The sequence below is a fragment of the Schistocerca piceifrons genome, chromosome 8 (assembly GCF_021461385.2).
Source record: "Schistocerca piceifrons isolate TAMUIC-IGC-003096 chromosome 8, iqSchPice1.1, whole genome shotgun sequence".
In the NCBI taxonomy this organism is placed as follows: Eukaryota; Metazoa; Arthropoda; class Insecta; order Orthoptera; family Acrididae; genus Schistocerca; species Schistocerca piceifrons.
The window spans coordinates 168,974,287-168,984,513 of NC_060145.1; positions in this window are offsets into that span (position 1 = coordinate 168,974,287).

The window sequence follows — 10,227 nt, forward strand, 5'->3', positions numbered from 1 at the left end:
CGTCTGTAGACAGTGAACCATTGCTAGCAAAGTCGGCTGTACAACTGGGTCGAGTGCTAGGGAGTCTCTCTAGACTAGACCTGCCGTGTGGCGGCACTCAGTCTGCAATCACTGATAGTGGCGACACGCGGGTCCGACGTATACTAACGGACCGCGGCCGATTTAAAGGCTACCACCTAGCAAGTGTGGTGTCTGGCGGTGACACCACAATATCCATCATCAAAATATATAAATATCTCTTATCGCAATAAGCCTCCAAAAAAACGCAACCGTTACTATATTACTCGAATAAGGCTCCTCTAGGCCCAGTTTTAAGACAACAGCCAAAATATCACTGGACGCGCAAGTGGACACCTCGTTACAGCTACAGAACAGAAGTATTAAAACAGCTCAACTAACATTGAGTAACTGCACAAACATTATCTGTGTAACTAACCACGGTGATAGATTAAAACATAAAGAGTGCCCATGCGCTGGCTTGAGGCAAATCCACGCTCCAAGTGCACTGAAGCGCCAACGAACTGGTATAGGCATGCGTATTCAAAACAGGCAGAATACGGTGCACTTGTTAGATCGGTTACTGATGTTACTGTGGTAGGTTATCATGTTAATGAGTTTGAGCGTGGTGTTATAGTCGGCGCACGAGCGGTGGGACACAGCATCTTTGAGGTAGCGATGAAGTGGGGATTTTCCCGTACGACCATTCCACCAGTTTACTGTGAATATCAGGAATCTGGTAAAATATCAAATCTCCGACATCGCTGCGGACGGAAAAAGATCCTGCAAAAACGGGACCAACGACGTTCGAAGAGAATCGTTCAACTTGATAGAAGTCCAACCTTTCCGCAAATTGCTGCAGATTTCAATGCTGGGCCATCAGCAAGTACCACCGTCCGAACCATTCAACGAAACATCAAGCATATGGACTTTCGGAGCCGAAGGCTCACTCGTGCACCCTTGATGGCTGCACGACACAAAGCTTTACGCCTCCCATGGGCCCGTCAACACCGACATTGGCCTGTTGATGACTGGAAACATGTTGCCTAGTCGGACGAGTGTCGTTTCAGATTGTATCAGCGGATGGACGTGTACGGGTATGGAGACAACCTTATGAATCCATGGACCGTGCATGTCAGCACGGGACTGTTGAAGCTGGGCGGTGGTGGAGGCTCTGTAATGGTTTGGGGCATGTGTAGTTGGTGTGATATGGGACCCCTGATACGTCTAGATACCACTCTGACAGATGACACGTAAGTAAGCATCCTGTCTGATCATCTGCATCCGTTCATGTCCATTGTGCATTCCGACGGACTTAGGTAATTCCAACAGGAGAATTCGACACCCCACACGTCCATAATTGTCACAGAGTGGCTCCAGGAATGCTCTTCGGAGTTTAAACACTTCCTCTGGCCACCAAACACAACAGACATGAACATTATTGAGCATATCTGGGATGCCTTGCAAGGTGCTGTTCAAAAGACATCTTACGGATTTATGGATAGCCTTACAAGATACATTGTGTCATTTCCCTCCAGCACTATTTCAGACATTAGTCGGGTCCATTCCACTTCGTCTTGCGACATTTCTGAGTGCTCGCGGGGGCCCTAAACGGTATTGGTACACTTGGCTCTCCAGTGTAGGTACACTATCCAGTAGTCTTAAACATTACATAAAAAAGGCTTTTGAGTAACCAACAGAAACCACAATTATTTGGCCGGTTATGAAATATGACAACTATATAAGATATCCAGACAGTGCAATAATCCCATGTCCAAGAGACGAGGCAGCTGCGTTGTGTGCATCGAAGCATCATCCTCCCACGGATACAGCTGATGACCCACACGCCCACCGTGCAAAGAGAAAGTCCCGTTCTTTGGAGGACACCTCCACAGAGAGCATGAGCAGTGTTAATTTGGCTGTCAATGTGGTTCGTCACGACGTTGCCCTTCTACCTGTGTTTCTTCCGTCAGGTTTGTGTCATTCGCTAGGTTGAGTTCATGTTGCCTCCTTCTACGAGGCTGTGTCATTGTTAAAGTGTATATGTTACTCCAGTGGTCCCCAGTCTGAGTGAAGGACTTGCTTTCAGTGCTAAGATTCTTTCTCGTTCAGCCCCTGTTTTAAAATTAGTGTTATCTTTGGCTTGTCTTTTGCTTACGTGTGCCTGTAATCGTGTGTCTTTTAAGCAATTCTAAGAATCGTAATGTTTTTGAGAGATTATTTTAGAATTGACAGCATTGAATTCCTTTTAAATATTTACTGTGCTGGTAGGGCTGACATTGTGTAAGAAATGGTTCGCTACATGTGAAAGCTACTGTTCGAAGGTTGCCACCATTTAATTTGGTAAGGTTAAATGTGCCAGTTGCGCTAAGATTATGTCAAGAATTCAATATGTGCCAAGCTAATTGATTGTTATACTCATTTTTAGAGAATTTTGTGTCAAGGCTTAATTTTTTTAAAGAAATTGCTAAATCCTTCTAAATGTCTTTCGTGATTCTTAAGCAGAAAGTGCCACTGGTTACGAAGCTGGTGTTACTGTAACCTTAAATATTTGTCACATTATTCTTTACTTTGAAACTGGTATTCAACATTCAGATTTGTTATCACTTCTGCTGAATGATTATACCTTACCGGTATGCATATGCCTGAGAACCATTTTTTCAAAGTTTTCCTGAAACAATACAGTCAAATATCTCTTACTACCAGTTGGAAGATGAAAGATTTGTTTTCTTATTGCCATATGTGATAAAATACATTAAAACTAAAAAAATAAAAAATAAAATCACACACCGCGATTGAAGTATCATAATGGGATGGAAATCGGTAGTCTGATTTACGTGTTGAGACAAACAAATGATTTCAGTTTCAGGAAAATTGGATGATTTATTCAAGAGAAAAAGTTTCATAAACTGAGAAAGTCAAGAACGCGTTAGTCCTCCTCTTGCCCTTATGCAAGCAGGGAATTAATTGATTGAGTTGTTCGATGTCCTCCAAAAGAATATCGTGTCAAATTCCGCGCCATTGAGGAGTTAGATAGTCAAAATTCCGAGCTGGATAGAGAACCTGCACATAAGGCTGCAAACATTCATAACTGGGGAAAGAAATGGCGGCCGTGATGGCCAAGGTAGGATTTGGTAAGCACGAAGACAAGCAATAGAAATACTCGCAGTGTGCAGGTGGGTGTTATTCAGCAGAAATGTAAGCCCAGAATGACTTGCCGTGAAAGGTAATACAACGGAAGGAAGAATATCATCGACGTACTACTGTGCGGTAAGGGTACCACGGATGACAACCAAAGGCGTCCTGCTATGAAAAGAAATGACACCCGAGACCATTACTGTTGACTGTCGGCCATATGACGAGCGACAGTCAGGTTGGTATCCCATCAGTGCCCGAGATATCTACAGAAACGTCTTCTTTCGGGACTCCGTTCGAAGCGGGACTCATCACTGAAAGCAATGCTACTCCAGTCAATGAGATTCCAGGCCGAAGACGTGCCTCGAGACGCGCCAGACACAGTCTGACTGTCGCCCGGAATACGGCCCTGCAGCCAGGAATAAGCTTGCATTTATCGCGAATCTCTTGCCCAACGTAAAGTCCCGAGCGCAGGTGACGCCTGTACATAAAAAGGGCAGAAGGACGGATCCTAAAAATTACAGACCAATATCCTTAACATTGGTTTGTTGCAGGATTCTCGAACATATTCTCGGTTCGAATATAATGAATTTCCTTGAGACAGAGAAGTTGCTGTCCATGCATCAGCACGGCTTTAGAAAGCATCGCTCCTGCGCTACGCAACTCGCCCTTTTCTCACATGATATATTGCGAACCATGGATGAAGGTTGTCAGACGGATGCCATGTTCCTTGACTTCCGGAAAGCGTTTGACTCGGTGCCCTACTGCAGACTCCTAACTAAGGTACGAGCATATGGGACTGGTTCCCAAATATGTGAGTGGCCCGAAGACTTCTTAAGTAATAGAACCCAATACGTTGTCCTCGATGGTGAGTGTTCATTGGAGGTGAGGGTATCATCTGGAGTGCCCCAGGGAAGTGTGGTAGGTCCGCTGTTGTTTTCTATCTACATAAATGGTCTTTTGGATAGGGTGGATAGCGATGTGCGGCTGTTTGCTGATGATGCTGTTGTGTACGGGAAGGTGTCGTCGTTGAGTGACTGTAGGAGGATACAAAATGACTTGGACAGGATTTGTGATTGGTGTAAAGAATGGCAGCTAACTGTAAATATATATAAATGTAAATTAATGCAGATGAATAGAAAAAAGAATCCCCTAATGTTTGAATACTCCATTAGTAGTGTAGCGCTTGACACAATCACGTCGATTAAATATTTGGGCGTAACATTGCAGAGCGATATAAAGTGGGACAAGCATGTAATGGCAGTTGTGCGGAAGGCGGATAGTCGTCTTCGGTTCATTGGTAGAATTTTGGGAAGATGTGGTTCATCTGTAAAGGAGACCGCTTATAAAACACTAACACGACCTATTCTTGAGTATTGCTCGAGCGTTTGGGATCCCTATCAGGTCGGATTGAGGGAGGACATAGAAGCAATTCAGAGGCGGGCTGCTATATTTGTTACTGGTGGGTTTGATCATCACGCGAGTGTTACGGAAATGCTTCAGGAACTCGGGTGGGAGTCTCTGGAGGAAAGGAGGCGTTCTTTTCGTGAATCGCTACTGAGGTAGTTTAGAGAACCAGCATTTGAGGTTGACTGCAGTACAATTTTACTGCCACCAACTTATATTTCGCGGAAAGACCACAAAGATAAGATAAGAGAGATTAGGGCTCGTACAGAGGCATATAGGCAGTCATTTTTCCCTCGTTCTGTTTGGGAGTGGAACAGGGAGAGAAGATGCTAGTTGTGGTACGAGGTACCCTCCGCCACGCACCGTATTGTGGATTGCGGTGTATGTATGTAGATGTAGATATGGTCTGGCGTGCCATTTCTTTTTGTAGCAGGACCCCTTTGCTTGTTGTTCCTGGCGTCCTTACAGCACAGCTGTACATCGGCGATACTGTACACCCCGTTTTGCTACCCTTCATGGCAGGCCATTTTAGGCTTCCTTTTCAGAAAGCTGATGTCCGCCCGAACACGGTGAGAGTTTCTATTGCTTGTCTTCGTGCTTTCCAAACCATACCTTGGACAACAAGGTCGTCACATCTCTTCCCACATGAGAAAGTTTGGATCATTATGGTCAGGGCCCTCAACCCGGCTCGGGATTTGACTATATAACGCTCGAATTGGACAGAATTTGTGACGATATCACTGAGGACGACATCCAACACTTCAATGCCAAGCTGAATAACTGCTTGCGTAATGGCCAGAGGTGGACCGACGCGTTGTTGACTCATTCATGTTAAGAAGCTCTTTCTCTTGAATAAATCATTCAATTTTCCTGAAACTGTAATCATTTGTTGGTCTGTGCGCGTATATGACATCTTGCGATTTCCATTCCTTTCGGTAATTCCTTCGTGATGTGTTGTTTGTTTGTCGTGGAATATATTTCTGGACATTAAACTGTGCTGCGATCAGCTATGATGAAATCAGCCTTACGGCGAAGTGTATTGTTCGGATTCTCTTTTTAATAATAAGTGATGAATTGACATTTGTCCAGTTGAAAGTATCAAAGATAAAATTGTTCCAAAATAATTATTCAACAAACCTGCATCTGACTGCGTCTGCGAAATTGTTTCATGCACTCATCCATTTTGCCAGTAATGAAACATGTATTTGACTCAGCAGTCAAGTGTAAGAGAATAATGCTCTTGTGCAATGGCATTAAGATGGTACTGACAAATTAACTTTTGGGCATGATGTTTACTTAATGAAATTATATTTTGACTTGAATAATGCCAGTTGTGTAATGGCATAAAATTAATTATTTGAAATAACTTTGCTCTGATAACTTTAGTTACCAAAATCGATTTCAAACCATGAACTGCACATATATATTGCATAGAGGCCTCATTTTCTTTACGTTCTTTCATTTGGTGGGTAACTTAACTTCACTACTCATTTTCATATTCAATAGAAGCTAAGGATGTGGATTATGATTCAGGCTGTTAGATTTAAACACAATGTTGATCCCAGTATATATATATATTTTTAAAAATTTAGGTCATATACAACAACTACCATTTCCAACATTTTTGTAGCACGAATCACTCTTACAAAAAAATTTTACGAAACGCTTACCCACGACATCGATCTGGCCGGTGCGAGCTGCGACGCCGTGAGACGGGAGATCGGCGGGCCTACTGCGTCCGTTGAAGCGGCCGTCAGCGGATGGTTCGGGAGAGCGATTTGGGGGTGCTGCGCCAAGTCTTCTCGAGAAATCGCAGTTTATTAGAAGTTAAGTGATTGGTGATATGTTGTTTATTTACTCTTCTTAAATTCTACTTGTTTTGTTGGTGAGGTCACCAGCCGTTTTGCTTTGGGGTCGTCCCACCATTCTTCTCCGTCTGCCCACCCGCGGGAAGGTGGTTGTTTATAAATTGGGTGGTCTGTTTTTCCCTTGTGGAATAGGGGCGGGTCAGAGCAACCTGCGGTTCGGGTTGTTTGGTAATCTTCCTATCAATCTACCGTACGTTAGTAGCTGCCTCCGTCATGTTTGACGGATTTGGTGTGTTAACGAAGTTATTGCTTCGAGTGTAACGGCCTAATACCTGAAATATGTTTTGATCTTTGGAAACTTTGATATTATTGCCTATGATCTTGAGAGGCGTATCTGTGTACTGTAGAGCATCTTAACTATGGTTTATATGAGATTGCTTTTCATTGGCTTTTATTTAAATGATCATTTTAGTATATAAAGTTGCCACCCTTTCACCGTAAGACTTTTCTTAAAAGTTAAATTCAAGTTGCACCTTCGGTGGCAAGGGTAATATTTTAATTGTTAGTATTTTGTACCATTTCCATCCCTCCTACGGGGTGGATAGTTTGTGCGCTTGTGTGAATTGTTAAAACTCTTAGTTTAAAGTTATCTGGTGTGTTGCAGATTTGCACCAGTGTAGTCTTTCAGAGGCTGTTGTGAGCGGTCGTAACTACGGCCGTGTCAAAAGGGAGCGGCAAGGTTGTAAGAGGTCCATGATTAAGGAATTTGTTGCTAGCGCACTCGAGCAGATGTAATTCCGATGGATTGCTCACGCGCTGCCTGAGATATGTAAGATATAAGAGAATCTGAGACCAAAGAGCAGTGTGTTGACTGCAGTAGGAACTGTGTAGCAGTAGGAATAAGTAGTTGCTAGCGAGCAGTCGTGTGTATCGTGTTGGCTGGGCCGGTCGTGGTGGAGCGATGGCGGAGCCTGAGCGATATAATATAAGGTAAAAGCAGCCTCGCGCATATGTACTACTGTTATGTCAAGCCCGATGTAAATGTTTAAAAAAAAATCACTTAATAATAATCTATCTTATAAAAAATTAACTTTTGATAATCATTCATCTCAATTTAAAGAACTTACTAATTTCTCCAATCCATGGTCACCCCGACTATTGAAAAGAAAAATCAGTTGTTTCCTTTTATAAATGACAAATCTATCAGCCAGCATTGCACAGAGCTGCGCCAGAAAATTTTCTTATAGGAGCAGATATATACGCGTTATCCGGCGACCTAATTGAGGTAAGATTTTTCAATTTAATCAGAATGAATTTTCAGGGCCATGACGCAGCACTGCTGACGTCCTAAATTTACCAGTTTAAATTCACAGTGAGTTATTGAAAGGTTATAAGTGAGCGACAATTTTTTTATTGAGAGCTTAGTGACATTTTATTATAGGTAGGTTACGGAATTTATCCATTGGTAGGCCTAGGTTACGCTAAATGTCAATGTTATGGTTATATTTTTTACTGTTGGGAGTTTCGGAAGTTTTATTGTTGAGAGGTTACACTAAATGTGAATATTATTTATATTATTTTTTTTCATTTTGTGGGGAGGTTACAAGGTTCTCTGCCCGAAAGCTCATACAGTCAAAGCATGTTTCTTTCTGCCTCTGAATAAATTGTAACTTTGATATTTAGAGGGTGCGTTCTGATAATATTTTTAAATCTGTTTCTTTTAAAAAATGCTTTTAGGCACTATTAAAATGAATAAAATTCCTATTTGTTAAAAGGAATTTGGTTATGATTTCATCAGTTACTCCCTGGCAACTACTTCCATGGTTACACAGTGTGATTAAAAGTGTTAATGTTCTTGATGAATCGCTAGTAAATAAAATAAATTCTTAAGAATATTCTTTGAAAATAAATCACGGTTCAATGCTGTATCCAGTGGTACGTGTCATTTTCCGAATTTGTTGTAGTTTTCGCGTAACCGTCTTCAGAAGCCTCGGAGATACTTACGAACAAAACTTTGCCTCGAAACGACGGAGGAGTTATCCAGATTTTTGTTTACATTACCACGTCGTTTTCAGATCGCGAGGCCATTTCCAGAGAACAAGTGTGTAGACAGCAATGTGAACCGCAATGATGAGGACCACGGTGTCGCAAAAAGCGAATGCTTGGAAAGAATGCGTCGGCGGTCTCGGTCGCTTGACGGCTGTCCCGCCGGTGCTCCTCCCGCGACTCCTTTCAGCGCGCCTTGACGGGTCTGGGCAGTGATACACCGCTCTGTCAACCAGGGGAGGACGACGCGTCCGCTAGCAAGGCAGCCAGCTCCAGAGGAACTTCGGCGGGCGGGCACGCTCACGCACTCACGCACACACGCAACCGCACGGCAGCTTTTTGCACTGGCGGACCGCCACCGCCGCGCAGGACTCTGCGCCGGACGAGGACAATAACTCAGCTTTGTTTTGCGGAGCCGGCGTTCTTGCGGCGCGGGTCGCGATCGGCGCGGCCTGTCGCTACACAGGAACACGGCCGTGCTGCTGCTGCGGCCTCTGGCACTTCTTGCAGCCGGGCCGCGCCTGGAAAGGACTCGCGCTCCGTTTCCGGTCCGGTCTGACCCGCAGCCGGGCAGAGGCGCTGCCCGCAAAAAGCGCAGCCGGCGGCGGCCGGGGTGCGTGCGCCGAGGTGAGGCGCGTCCGGCAGGGGGCTTTTTGGCCGCCTTCCACGCCAGCGCTAATTAATGGCACCAAGCGGTGGAAACGGCCGTACATCGTGTCACAGACCCGCGCGCGAGTTCGGTCCCATCAGCAAGTCCTCCCCCCCCCCTTTCCTCTCCCCACTCCCCTCACGTGTAACACACACACACACACACACACACACACACACACACACACACAACGACACCCATGTTTACGAAGCTAACGTGGCGACTCACTGTTTATTGCTTCCTTCGTGCCGGCCTGAGTGGCCGAGCGGTTCTAGGCGCTACAGGCGCTACAATCGCAGGTTCGAATCCTCCCTCGGAGATGGATGTCTGTGATGTCCTTATGTTAGTTAGGTTTAAGTAGTTCTAAGTTCTAGGGGACTGATGACCTCAGAAGGTAAGTCTCATAGTGGTCAGAGCCATTGGAACCATTTTTCTTCCTTCGTATTTCCTGCTGTAATTCATTTCGTTTCATACAAACGACGAGAAAAGAGCCACGACGATTTACATAGATTATCTGAGAAGTCAGTATTTGTACCAGAAGATGTACACTATGTGATCAAAAGTATCCGGAACACCCCCAAAAACATACGTTTTTCATATTAGGTGTATTGTGCTGCCACCTACTGCCCATATGAGCTACCTCAGCAGTCATTAAACATCGTGAGAAAGAAGAATGGGGCGCTCTGCGGAACTCACGGACTTCGAACGTGGTCAGGTGATTGGGTGTCACTTGTGTCATACGTCTGTACACGAAATTTCCTCACTCCTAAATATCCCCAGCTCCACTGTTTCCGATGTAACAGTGAAGTGGAAACGTGAAGGGACATGTGCAGCACAAAAGCATACAGGCCGACCTCGTCTGTTGACTGAGAGAGACCGCCGACAATTGAAGAGGGCGTAATAGGCGAACATCTATCCAGACCATCACACAGAAATTGCAAACTGTATCAGGATCCACTGCAAGAACTATGACAGTTAGGTGGGAGGTGAGAAAACATTGATTTCACGGTCGAGTGGCTGCTCATAAGCCATACATTACGCCGGAAAATGCCAAACGACGCCTCGCTTGGTATAAGGGGCGTAAACATTGGACGAATGAACAATAGAAAAACGTGTGTAGTGACGAATCACGGTACACAATGTGGTGATCCAACGGCAGGGTGTGGGTATGGCGAAAGCCCGGTG